Here is a 14,527-nt window from a genome sequence, read left to right on the forward strand (position 1 = left end):
TTTTTATGCTCCCTTCGAAGAAGAGGGGGTATATTGTTTCAGTAATGTCGATCAGTCGGTCGGTCCATCGGTCGGTTGGTTGGTCTGTCCGTTGGTAGACCACATGGTTTCCGCTGATTATCTTTTATGTTTTGTTGATCTACCCAAGATTTTACATAATAAAACAATACTAGGTATATTCAATCTTCATTGCCACATTTATGAAAAAATAGACTGAATTTTGTTTGGTTAAACAAATCCTGTTAGTGCACACAGTGAACTTAAATGTCGTTATATCTTTATATTTTTTCAAGGAAATAGAAGTAAACCATATTTTATACTCCAGACATATAGATTATCTCAGACAATCATGATAATAGTTATTTGAAAAAGACACCTTTAAAAAGTTTACTGAATAAATAATTGCATTTTCGAAATGTTTGTTTCTCCCTATGGTCTAGCTATTCTAGAAAAATGTATAGATTGAAAGGTAAACAATAAGAAAGGATTTTAATCATTATTTTAATCTATGTGCAGACAATCCGATATGTTGGAATCTTATTTTTAGTCCAGTCAGTCTGTAAATCAACATCAAACAAATTGCAACAGAAATAGTTTTGCCTGCTATAGAAAGTATATGGAAAGAAATAAATCATTTTAAAAGACTAGCAAAAATTGATTAGCGCAACATTGAAAAGGACGGTGTTTTATCGCGGTATGTTTGCATTATATTTTTCCGACGGAGACAATCTTCCATAAACGAGCATAGCGTATCCAATACCTTAAATACTAGCAGCATGGTTAATAATCCTTTATTGACCAATTCACTTGAAAATAGCTTTGTGTTAATTGTGGACAATTAGCAATTTAATCAATGTAGCGTACCATATACATTACGTGATACTTATTTTATTTTAACAATCGTAAAATTAAATAGTAACTTCAACAAAGGAATTTTCTTGCGTATTATTTTGATATGTAAAATGAACATATTGTAAAATACTAGTAATGTTTTTATCAAAGAACAAAAAACATGGATAGGATAGTATGTTTATAATTGTCTTGTATTTTTTGTGGATGCACATCGAAATGTTGTTCATAGAGTAATGTTTAGTTTCATTCACTACAAACTGATTATAATAAATGTTAACTATTAAGAGTTGTCATAATGGCCTTTTTATTGGACCGAGAAGTGTCAGGTTTAGTAACATTTACTTTATAAAGAATGAATCAGTATTTTCATAAATTAAACATGCTTCATATTTTATTCTAAGTGTTTTTCATTATCAAATATTAGTCAATCAGCATTGTCGAAGTTATGACCTTTCAATATATAGTTAATTTAACTGCTCCTGACAAAAATATGAGTATAAGTTCCTTCTAATGTATTTTAGTCAAAGATTCGCCAATCACTTTTAAACTTATTGTTGTAGAGAGAAATTGAAATATTTCATTATGACTATGAAGTGTTTATGATTCACGAATGACACGTGAAGTAACAACAATTTAAATTAATATAAGTTAATACAATTTATCCTTTTCTAGATATTTGCATGTTTATCTTATCTCTAAAGAGAAAATAATTATTTGTGCAATGTATTCATATTATATCTAATTATAAAGTATAACAACTGACACCTACAAGTTATTTGTCTTAATTAAGTTAAAAGATTCTCACGAATTGCTTTTCAAAGAAAGATAAGTTTGATTTATACATATTTTCTTTAGCAACCGGATATGATTTAGTATTACAATTGTATACAACATAATGCACAGTTATACATGTTGTATTTTGAGTTCAGTTATTATAGAAAGGAAAAAATATCTGATGAACATTTATTACTTGCTTTAATTCACACATGTTTTATGTTTATATATATTGTAAAATTGTTTATATTATTATTGTTTATATATTTTGTATGACGATACATAATTGCAAAAATCAAAAATAAAGTACCCGTTCTCTCTTTAATGAAAGTATCACAACGCGTTACATAAACATGTTGCTGTTGATCCAGTATATAAAAGATTAATTATTAAAGATGGCTAGCTAATTTCCAATTTACAAGATTATTTCTCGTGAGTGACATAAACCGCCTCCTCTAATTATCAACGATGATCACATCAGGAAAGAAATAAAAAGAAAATTATTTGCTGTTCTTGAACAAGACCCTACACTTAGGGATAATTTTTGTATAGATAACATCAATTATTTTCTTAACGTGTACTATTTTATTAGCCTAATTGTGAAGAAAGTATCTTGATCCGATATGATGTCGAGGGTGACTAGCTAAGAATAAAAGGCCGTTTAATAAATGAAAACTTGATCATGTCAATACACAAAAATTTATGTAATAAATGTACATTTCCATTTTAGGATACTTTAACTGAAACTTGTTTTGATAATTGAGAACTGTCACATGTATGATGTCAATGGTTAAATGCCACAATTATATTTGTCAAAGTGATTTCAGGTCATTGTTGGAAATTTATTGTGAAAACATAGTTTTTCTCAACGATTTCTTTGGTTGACAGCTATTTCAATGGAATCTCAATCCCGAGATGATTAAATTTGCTTCCGGAAAAACGTATGTGCAGGGAAATGGTGATGTGATTTGATTTGAGGGTATTATACATTACCAACATGTGGAATCAAATTTGATCCCTTCAATATAACATGATTTGCACAAAATATGACAGATCAAAACTGTTCGCAAGCGATATACTTGCTGCTTAAATAGAGACAATTATAGTTAGAGAAAGAAATATAGACAGAATTTATTTAATCTACTTAAGGAATCATTTTCCGGTCAACATTCAAAACGCGTACTCAATACTAACAACGCAACAGCATGTTACATGTTTTGAAAATTTTAAGGTTTGGTATTTTCATCGACGCATACCTACATGAAAAACATAGCATAAACTGGAACAGTAAATACTACAAATAAGTAACATGTATTATAATACTGAAAAAATATTGGTTAAGTAATTATGCATTTTTATCAGTAGTAACCGTATCGCCAAACGTAAAATATGTAAATATTCACAAAGGAAACTTATTTACTGTTATTGTTTGTCAGAGACAAAGTATTTTCAACGATACGTTTTACTCCAGACATATAAATTATCTGGGACAAATATTACATTTATTTGCATTAGAAAACTTTAAAAGGTTTGCTGAATAAATTATTCCGTTCTCGAAATTTATGTCGCTCATTTGAAGTTATTTCCTGCAGTCTAGCACTTTGTATAATGATTTTAAGTTATACGATAATCAAATTTAGATTTATCTCTAGTGATTTTCACATTTAGAACAAAGTTTTCTTACACATAACATTTTAAGTTTTTTTCCAAACTTATTCATACAGAAATATATTGAAGTGTGCTTGTACTCCTATTATTATTCTCGGTTTAGTTAAATACTGACTGATTGAATAGAAATACAACGGAGGGAATCACTAAGATGTGTGTAACAATTTCTCCTTGTGTATGTAATGGTATTTCATATTATTTTTATAGTTTCAAGATAAGCTGGTTGTTCTCAAGATTTCTAGGTGAAGTACAGAGAAAAACGCTTCAATGTGTATTATATTATGACAGTTCTTTGAGAAAAACATTTAGGAGTGAAATCAATACATCAAATTTTACCAGTGAATTCCTTTCTGTAGCCTTCCCAACATAGTATCAAACACTATCTACTAGTCGTACCATAGCATTTAAGTTTATACAATTGATATTATAATTACGATCTCATGAAGGTATTTTCAAAGATATTTTTTCTCTAAAGACCCATTACGCCTCAGAAAATGTCTTTATTTTTATTTCTATATATTTAATATAATGAAACCTACTGTAAAATAAGTGCTTATAAACAATTATCATTAGCTATCATTTATTCTGGAATGCCTTGTTGTTTTTTACTGTAATTGATGTGTGACACTTCATAACATAATGCATCAAGTGTTGATTTATACTAGAGATCTTGCTAATTCCAAATTCACAAAATAATTTCCTGTGAGTGACATAAACCGCCTTCTCCAATGATGATTGATGTTTACAACATTATTTATCTAGCTAAATAGTAATACATGTAGTAAAATCATCAAGTTATTTTGGGCAAATATTTCTTATACGTGCTGATGTAGACTTTTTAACATAAACAAGATTAAACAATGAAAAAAGCAATGATATAAAAATGAAATATTAATATGTTTTGTAATACATAATAATTATACATAATAATTATTATAATAAAATTAATACATTTATATGTAACAACCAATTATCAAATCGATATAATTTCGATTTGTTTGTTAAAATTGTATCTTGTAATGTTATATACTTAAACTTGCAGATAATATGTCAATTAGTTTTGTCACAAATGTTTGTCGAACATTGTTTTATTTTATATTAAATCCTTTCTGAAATAAAAATGCTAGATTTTATTCAAATGATTGAAATATAGATGAAATGGAACGATACATGGTTAATGTAATAATTATGATTTGTGATTGCTCCCTGCTCCCCCTCTTACCTCATACATTTATCTCTCTGTCTCTGTCTCTCTCTCTCTCTCTCTTGTTTCAAACTGATGCTCAAATTTAAAATAGTCAATATGATAAGTAATACTAGTAATATCCCTATCATTTTAAGATATTACATAAATTAAATGTCATGATAATAAGTGGCGGAAATTAGAAATATATTTTATAAAATTCTTGGCCATATTTTTATAGAAATATATCTATTTTTTAAATTCATTTGCTATAAGATATGTTGTACAAATGTAACAATTCCTTTGATGTTTACAAATTGTCCTGGAAAGAAACCTTTTTTTCTCTGCATACATACATCGTGTTCCAATACTTGTATCAGACCTTGTTTTGATATTTACAAATGATATTTCCAAAAGAAGTGTAAGGAACTAAGTTAAGCATTTAAAGTGATTGATATATTGTTACTTGATATTTCTGTAGTTGACAGCTATTTAACCTAAATCTCAATCCCATATACGACTAATAGAAAGGTGTGTTCTGTCGAGGAATAAGGTTAATGAACAGGATTTGATTTGACGCTTTTGTACATCATCCAACATCTTTAATCAAAGGAGTGCTTTAAGATGCATAGTATAACAAACAATATGTAGGTCTTATTAGTAAGCTTATATATTTGGATGATAAATTAAATCCGTTCATATTTAAAGGTACTTTTGTTTTTCTTCATGTAGAACAAACTGCAAGTATGTAAGTGTTATCAACGATAAACGATAAAGCATACTAAGTGTCATAAATGACGTAAGCGTTATTATTTCAACAATATACTAAATGTTAACCACTTAAATGTTAACAACAGAACAAAACTTAAAATTATTCAACAAAATTAACTGGAACAAATCAGTTCATCGTCATTCACATATGCAACATGTTACAGGTTCTGAGAAAAGAAGAAAGTTACAAATTACTGATACGACAGTTGAATTGTTTTTGCACGAAACAGTTCCTCATTTATCCTTTACTTACGTTTCTTGCCATTAGATTACACATCAAGATGAACACATAGGAACATAGGAACAGAAGCCAATTACGGCAGAAGTACAAATCTAAAGGTCATTTGATTAGGCGACTTGAAATACCCCGAGTCTTTACATTTGCATATCACTTAATCCTATGCTTGCTTTGAAATATATACACGAAGCATGGTCAATAAAATAAATTGAGCTAACAGTACATCCTTGGAAAATTACATTTATGAGAACTTATACTGTCACTTATTAATGGCATTTATTCTCTTTACTGATTACTTAATATAATGTACAAGAACTATTCTTTCAAGATCTTTAAAAACTCGGTGGATAAACTTACTCTGGAAAATGAATATCGTATAGCTGGTTGCACAGGCTAATGAGTCATACACGCTATATTCAAAAAGAATGACAAGTCAACATGTATATACATATATTAAGGTTTTTATTTCATAATATGCACTATGGAACATGACATGATTTATGAGTATTATAGTTCAGGATACATGCGCACTGATCTTATGTCAAAATGATTAATATATGTAACTCTAAAACGTGTGTATTTATATACATTATAAAATGTCCTTATGACAGGTTGTCTTTATATATACTATTCTCAAATGTCAGAAGGGAGAGTTCGACTTTGGTATTCCACTCGTACACATGCGTGTTTGTATTTGTATATTAAAAGTATGTAACAGTTGTGAGTTCTTTCTCCGTTATACGACAACGGTTGATTTGGCGCCTAAGACCAGCGATGTCGAAGCGACGATTTTGGACAGCGGGACACAACGAAGTACCTGAAACAGAAAATTAAAGGTGAGTGATCGTTTATATACCTGTAATTTGCTAATTTTGAAGATGTCAGATCAAGAAATAGCTACAATTTTTGAAAATTTGTCAGATAAATTGAACAATATTTCAACTATCATAGGTACACAGGGTTTATCAGAAATAGTACAAAATTTTGATGGAAATTCTAAATATTTTAATGACTGGATAAAATCTATAGAAAAATATGCTGTTTTAAAAGGTTTGGATGATAATAAAATAAAATTAGTCGCATTTCAATCAAGTAAAGGGACTGTAAGCGATTTTATATGTAGATATTTGCGTGATAATCATCGTAATTCGTGGGAACAATTAAAAGAAGAAATAAGTACTAGATTTGGGGAAATTAAAGATTTACATCATGAATTTTATCTTTTGAGAAATTTAAAACAAGATTTTGGAGAAAGTGTTCAAATTTTTGGGGAAAAATTTATTAATTATGCTGAAACCGCTTATGAAAATTAAAAACTAGGAGATAATAGTTTAATTGAACTTCAGTTAGTAGAATTGTTTACGGATAATTTAGCGCATAATTATTTAAAACTTAAACTTATGAGAGAAAAGCCAAAAACTTTACAAGAAGCAATTACTTGTGCAATGAATGAACAAAATTTCAGAGCTAGATTTTCTGCCAGAGTAAAATTTTCTAATTCTCAAAATCACGCAAAATACATGAATTACAAAGCAAATAATTTTAATCATTATTATACAAGAAATTTTTGCGTGTACTGTAAGAGACCAGGTCACCATGTGCGTAGATGTAGATTTAGGAAAAATGAAATATATTCTGTATTTCACCGACAAAATTTTTCACGATTTAGGAAAAATAATAGCAGTAATAGTTTGAAATCAAAGATTAAGTGCTGGAAATGTAATAATTTTGGTCATATTATGAGTGAATGTCGTAAACAAAATTTTTACGACAGAAACAAAATAAATTTTCAGGAAAACTAGCAAGTTCCTGTCACAAAGGGGTCATTGACAGGAACGATAAAACACCAAAATTTAGTATAGCATTAGCTGGAAGCCCTAATTCGTGTTTGATTAAAATAGAAAACTATAAATACAGATCGTTAGTAGATTCAGGTGCTGAAGTTTGTCTTCTGCATCGCAGAATATATAGAAAATTGAAGAATCCCCCTCAACTTATAAAACAGAAATTAATTTATGTTCAGTTGACGGAAATTATTTACATATAGATGGTTATATAAATCTTAATTTTCAAATAGGGAAAACAGAAACAACTCAAAAATTCTATGTTGTTTCTAAAATGAATAGAAATATTATTTTAGGCCGTGATTGGTTAACACAAAATGGTGTTAGATTATATTTTGATTTAGGCTGCTTAAGAGTTAATAATACATATGTACCCCTCGAAGAAGATATTCATATTGCATCAATTGTTAGATTAAAGCAGGATGTTATTCTGAAACCTCAAACAGTTAATGTGTGCACTGTTAAGTTAAAACAAAATCCAGGCTTGGAAAATGATAAATTATATGAATTAAAAAGTATAGAAACTGGAATGATTGCTTCTGAACCAGGTCTTATGATAACAAATTCTGTTATGAAACTTTCGGCTGATAGAAGATTTCCTATTATGATTGTCAATAATACACATAAAACTATAAGATTGAAACGAGATTCAGTAGTTGCTAAAGTTTCAGAAGTTGAGAGCATTAACTCGGTCACAGAGGCTCTTCGAACAACTTCCCCTCTTAACAACGATTTCGAACGTGACATTCATACACCTTCAGAGCATTTTAATATTGTTAGAGACTTATTAAGGAAAAATAGAAATATTTTCGCAAATAAAGATTCTGAATTATCACAGACAGATACTGTAACCATGAAAATACCAACAGGTAATCATCCTCCAATCAAATTAAGCCCATATCGCACACCTTTAAAATATAGAAAATTTATGAGTGACGCAATCGATGAGATGTTAGATGCTAATATTATAAGAAGAAGTCATAGCCCTTATTCATTTCCTGTTGTTATTGTCGGAAAACGTGACGGCAGTAAACGGTTTTGTGTTGATTTTAGACAATTGAATAAAATTACAAAGCCAACATCATATCCTCTCCCATTAATTGACGATATTTTAACACTACTAGGGTCTTCGAAATATTTTACAACACTAGACATGCGCTCAGGGTTTTGGCAAATACCCGTGCATGAATCAGACAAGGAAAAAACGGCTTTTACGACATTCCGAGGCTTGTCCGAGTTCAACGTAACACCTTTTGGCCTAGTTTCTGCCCCTGGAGTTTTCCAAGAACTCATGTCACATGTCTTACAAGGTTTAGAGGCATTTGCTGTCAGTTATCTTGACGACATTCTAATATTTTCGAAGTCATTAAATGAACATTTATCACATATACAGACAGTATTTTCAAAGCTTAAAGAGCATAAATTAAAACTTAAACTGAAAAAGTGCAGTTTTATTCAGCAACAAACAAAGTACCTTGGTTTTATAATTGATCATGAAGGTATAAAACCAGACCCGGAAAAAGTAAAAGCTATTAGTTCACTTCCGGTACCAAAATGTGTTAAAGATGTCAGATCTTTACTTGGTGCTGCTGGTTTTTATAGAAGATTTTGCCCTAAATATTCTAAAATTGTTGAACCTCTAATCAATCTTACAAGAAAACGTGTTTTGTTTAAATGGACAAAAGAATGTCAAGAAAGTTTTGAACAATTAAAGAAAATGTTAACACGTATTCCACTTTTAGCATTCCCAGACCCAAATAAGCCTTATATTCTATACACGGACTCCTCAGATTTAGTGGTCGGAGCATGTTTAAGTCAGAAATGTGACAAATCTGGTATTGAAAAACCTATATACTTCTTATCTCATAAATTAAGTGAATCTCAAAGAAAGTACAGTACCATAGAAAAAGAAGCATTCAGTATTCATTATGCGTTACAAAAATTAGATGTTTATTTACATAATGCAGAGTTTACTATATTTACAGACCATAAACCTTTAAAATATCTTCTAGAAGCACCTATGCAAAACAACAAAAGAATTCAGCTTTGGGCTTTAAATATCTCTGCCTATAACTGTAAAATTGAATATTTGCCAGGAAAATTAAATTTAATTGCCGATTTCTTTTCTAGACCTCCAGCTGATGATAAAAATGCTAACAAGTCCGATATTGAACTTTATGAGCCTGATATAAATGACAATGCCTTCGAAATAACAGTCTCAAATTCAAGTAAAAATTCAAATAATGATAATGTACATGCTGTGAAAACTGATAAAAGCTATGAAGTAAATGCTTTTGATTCTACGCACTTTAATGCCAAAGAAATAGCAAACAAAGAATACCAATTTCAAGAGCCAATTGTAGAAGATATTAAACAATTAGAAAAATTAAATATGGCCTCTGAGCAAGATAAAGATCAAACTATTCTTGAACTGAAAATGTTACTACGTCACGGACAGCCAACTAAATCAGTGCAGAGCAAATATTTAGAAATTGACCAAGTTCTTTATTATCTGTCTAATGTAGATGATAATCCTAATCTTAGATTGTTTGTTCCGCAACACTTAAAACACCTTGTCATTACTCAATATCATTTAAATAATGGTCACCCAGGAACACAGAGGTTATTTACAACAATAAAACAAAAATATTTTTGGCCAAATATGTTCAAAGAATTGTATGAATATGTTTCTAAATGTGTTGATTGTCAGTCACGTAATCTTACAAAAATAAAAGCACCTATGGGCGAAACAAGAGTACCAATGTATTCATTCCAGACCATGAGTATCGACGTTATAGGGCCCTATGAAAAAACAATGAGTGGTAACCGCTACATTATTTGTTTTATTGACCTTTACAGTGGTTATCCCGAGTGTTTCCCTACTGCTGACAAAAGTACTGATACAATTATACATTTACTATTAGAAGAAATTTACCCTAGATACGCATGTCCATTACAAATTGTCACTGACAATGGATCAGAATTTACAAGTAATGCTTTTAAAGAAACACTTAAAGAGTTAAAAATTGATCACGTGCGTACAACTACTTATCATGTTGCCGGAAACGCGAAAAATGAACGTTCTCACCATGTCATACATGATATCTTAGCTAAAAGAATTCAGGGAAATCTCAAACAATGGGATATTCATCTTAACATGACACTAGCCGCACTTAGATTCAATGTCTCTAGGACTTCAAAGCATAGTCCATTTTATTTGTTATATAACCGTGAGGCCATATTACCGGTCGACCTGTTGCTACAACCAAGGCAGCGCTATCATGGCGAAGAGTATCACAAAATTGCATTACAAGAACAACATAATACTTTTCTATCTGTTTATAAGAACCTTAAAAAAGCAAAACGAGAACAAGCTAGCTATGCAGATAAGACCGCAAAAGATATCAAATTTGAAATTGGCGATCCCGTATTTTATAAGAATTTTCGTAAAAGAAGCAAACTAGATGTGAATTGGAAGCCTTTTTATAGAATTATGGAGAAAAGGTCACCATTAACTTATATAATAAAAAATCAGTTTGACAATTCAACAGTTAAAGTCCATGCAGAACAAATTAGGCTCGCAAATATTAATGACTGGTCAATACCAAAAGCAGATGATACTGGCCGACCAAAAAGAAATGCCACATTTGTAGTTACACCTGAAAATAGCGATACTGATGATGCTTCAGAAATACCAGAATCAGTATTACCCCAAGTTGCTAAGAATGTTAGAAAAGAAAGGTCAAATTCTGATAGTGAAGATGATATTCCATTAGCCGAATTACAGAAACATCTTCGACAACAACAACAAATTTCAAATAATGAAAATGCTCAAAGTAATGCACATTCAGAAGAAATGCAATCGCAGACTGATTCAGAATTATCAGACTCAAATTCCATACAAGTAAATAGCAATCCTCAGTCACAAGCAGCATATAATGCTATTCAGTCAGATTCAATGGCTGATGATAATGATTCGGATAATGAAATGTTTATAAACTCTATTTCTAGTAAAAAGAAAAGTATTGTAAAACTTCGATATAAAGTATCTGGTAAAGTAAACACAAAGGTACATAGTAATAATAAACGCTTGAAACCGAATGTTAAAATGTTTTTACAAGGATTAGCCAGTATGCTATAGAAAGTTATATTCCGTGTTATATGCTATACTAATTTTCGGTAAATTGACCTCAGGCATTGTAAATAGTAATTATGGAAAGAAGAAAATATATATGTTAAAAGAAAACAATATAAAACAAAACAGAAAATTACATTATTTAATCATATATCTTTATATTTTTGGTGGTTGTATTCATTTATATCAAGTTTCAACTTGCTTTTATTAGAAATATATATCTTTGATTTTTTTTATTGATTAAAATGATCGTTATTCGCTATATGTTTATTAATAGATCGGTTAATTAAAATGCATTTCAAAGTAAATGACAGCACTTAATCATGAGTTTCAAATTGATTATATACTTTATTTCATATTAGAATAGCATGTGTATACATACATGTTTCAACTGTCAACGCACAATCATTAAATAAAGTTTAAATTGGGATAAGTCTTATTGTCGAAATAAAACTTAAGTTAATAGCTTAGTTAAAAACTAACAAAATATGTCTAGAAAAGTAAAAATTTTTTAAATATCAAGTATTACATAAATAAGATACTTACACTAGAGAACATCTTTCATTGGAATTCTTATCCTATGCATTTTATGACAGTTGTCTTGTTGTTCATATATCTGAAACAAAATTATGTTTATTGTATATAATATCTATTAACCGATCTGACAACGGACGAAAATGCAAAATATTGGTCTAACGATCACTTGTCGTCCAGCCAAGACAGAGAGGTGCGAGCGAATTCGCCGGTACAGTCAAACACCGCCTGACTAGAAATATTACAGTCAGCCTCTACGATGTCAAACTATGTACAACAAAAACCATGCAGATATAACCATAAACACCTTCTTCGATGTAAAACCATGCAGATATAACCATAAACACCTTCTTCGATGTAAAACCATGCAGATATAACCATAAACACCTTCTTCGATGCAAAACCATGCAGATATAACCATAAACACCTTCTTCGATGTAAAATTATATGAAATAACCGTCTACGATGTTTAAGATACATAACTATGCTGTTACAGCCGTCAACAACAACAACAACAAATTGTGGAATCAAATAAACTTTTGTTCCTGTCTTCAACCAGAGAAGCCGAAAACTTCCGTTTATCAATAGAATGTGTTTTTCTATGTGTTATATAAACTTAAAAACAAAAACCCAGAGAAATACTGATGACAATTTCTTATCAAAATAATTATTTGTGCGCGACAGAGATATCCAAAATAAATATCACATAAACATTTGCGAGGATCGTGCAACAGCAAACTGTTAATTTAATTATCTTTTACTCAAAAAACATTGCTACATAAATGAAGAATTATAGATCTATCATCACTTTGTTGTATTGTTCAATACAAGACATTCTTTTTACAACGACGAAACAAGAACAGCGTTTACAGATGTGCCAATAAATATTCGAATATAACTTTATCAACGTGTGTATAAAGTCTACGTTTACACATATCAAATACATATATATTAATTTAAAGGAATCTTCAAGAACATCAAACATTTATGAACAATTATGAGTGTCAATTTAAAATTATACTTTAAAAAGCTACATACCAACGATTTGAAATTCCCGACACGTCAAACGACCAAGCCATACTGATGTCAGCAAGTACCTGTTACAAAAATATACCCGTCACAGGAAGTGTTCAATGCGCATGCACAATACACGTTTTACAGGAAATGAAACACCTGGACATTTTATCAATTATCAATTGTTTATAATATTTTTTAAACTTTTTCGTATATAAATATCTTTTCTACTCTTATCATACATATAATTCTGTTAAATTTTATACCTTAAAGTTTTTCTAATTAATATTCTTAAAATAATTTGTTCTTTGAAAATTGTTAACTTATTTGTTTGTTTTTTATGTTTTCTTGATCTCTAGAAATTAACTTTTTTTTATGATGAAATAAAGGAAATTTAATATTTATTGAAAAACTTATAAAGCTATAATATTTACCTTATGTTACTTTAACATATTATTTTGGTATTTTTTGCATAAAGATTAATCGAACATTTAACAATAATTATTATTTTACTTATTCAAAACTTTTAAAACTAATATCAAAAGTAAACTTACCTGTGCTACATTGTATCTATCCAAATTTCTCTATTAAAATGAATTCAAACATGAAAAGGTTACACACGATATTCAATTGACCAATCAGAGATGATATGACTTAAGGTGATTTTTTCTTTTAAAAATAAAGTAATAAAAAGTCATTAGATAACATCTCTGACCGGACATCCCTGACCGGATATTACCTAAGGTGATTTTTCTTTTAAAATAAAGTGACAAAAGGTTGATGTATATTTAGATTTTTTTTTTTTGATTTTTTAGAACGAGTTGAAATATTTGATATTTGATACCTTGTTTAATACTTTTTGTTTAAATTTTTTTTATATAAGTAAAGGAGGAATTGTCGTATAGCTGGTTGCACAGGCTAATGAGTCATACACGCTATATTCAAAAAGAATGACAAGTCAACATGTATATACATATATTAAGGTTTTTATTTCATAATGTGCACTATGGAACATGACATGATTTATGAGTATTATAGTTCAGGATACATGCGCACTGATCTTATGTCAAAATGATTAATATATGTAACTCTAAAACGTGTGTATTTATATACATTATAAAATGTTCTTATGACAGGTTGTCTTTATATATACTATTCTCAAATGTCAAAGGGAGAGTTCGACTTTGGTATTCGACTCGTACACTTGTGTGTTTGTATTTGTATATTAAAAGTATGTAACATCTGTGAGTTCTTTCTCCGTTATACGACATGAAGTTTTGACGCAATGGAAGCATTCTTGAAATGTTGATAATATTGACCCAGTTTGGAGAGTGAACGGTTCTGGCACCGAAATTGACTTTGGAACTCTTTATTTTAATGTATGCAATATTATACAATTATTGACAGTGGGCCATTGAATATAGTGTGATATTCACCAGCATAATGTCAATATGGCTTTCTGCCCGTGAATCTCACATCATATTCAATGGCACACTAGTCTATTACTGTTTTAT

General features: G+C 29.7%; 1 long non-coding RNA gene across 1 annotated transcript; it reads right to left on the bottom strand.

Moving 5' to 3' along the window:
* Positions 1 to 5,918: 5,918 nt before the first annotated feature.
* LOC132751870 (uncharacterized) lies at positions 5,919 to 14,248 on the bottom strand. Its single transcript, XR_009628734.1, has 3 exons — positions 13,038 to 14,248; positions 12,012 to 12,081; positions 5,919 to 6,303 (listed from the first exon to the last, which is right to left on the bottom strand). It is a non-coding gene; the product is annotated as an uncharacterized LOC132751870 (long non-coding RNA).
* Between the last annotated feature and the right edge of the window lie 279 nt (positions 14,249 to 14,527).

Source organism: Ruditapes philippinarum, unplaced genomic scaffold, assembly GCF_026571515.1.
Source record: "Ruditapes philippinarum isolate M1 unplaced genomic scaffold, ASM2657151v2 ctg1848_1_1_1_1, whole genome shotgun sequence".
In the NCBI taxonomy this organism is placed as follows: domain Eukaryota; kingdom Metazoa; phylum Mollusca; class Bivalvia; order Venerida; family Veneridae; genus Ruditapes; species Ruditapes philippinarum.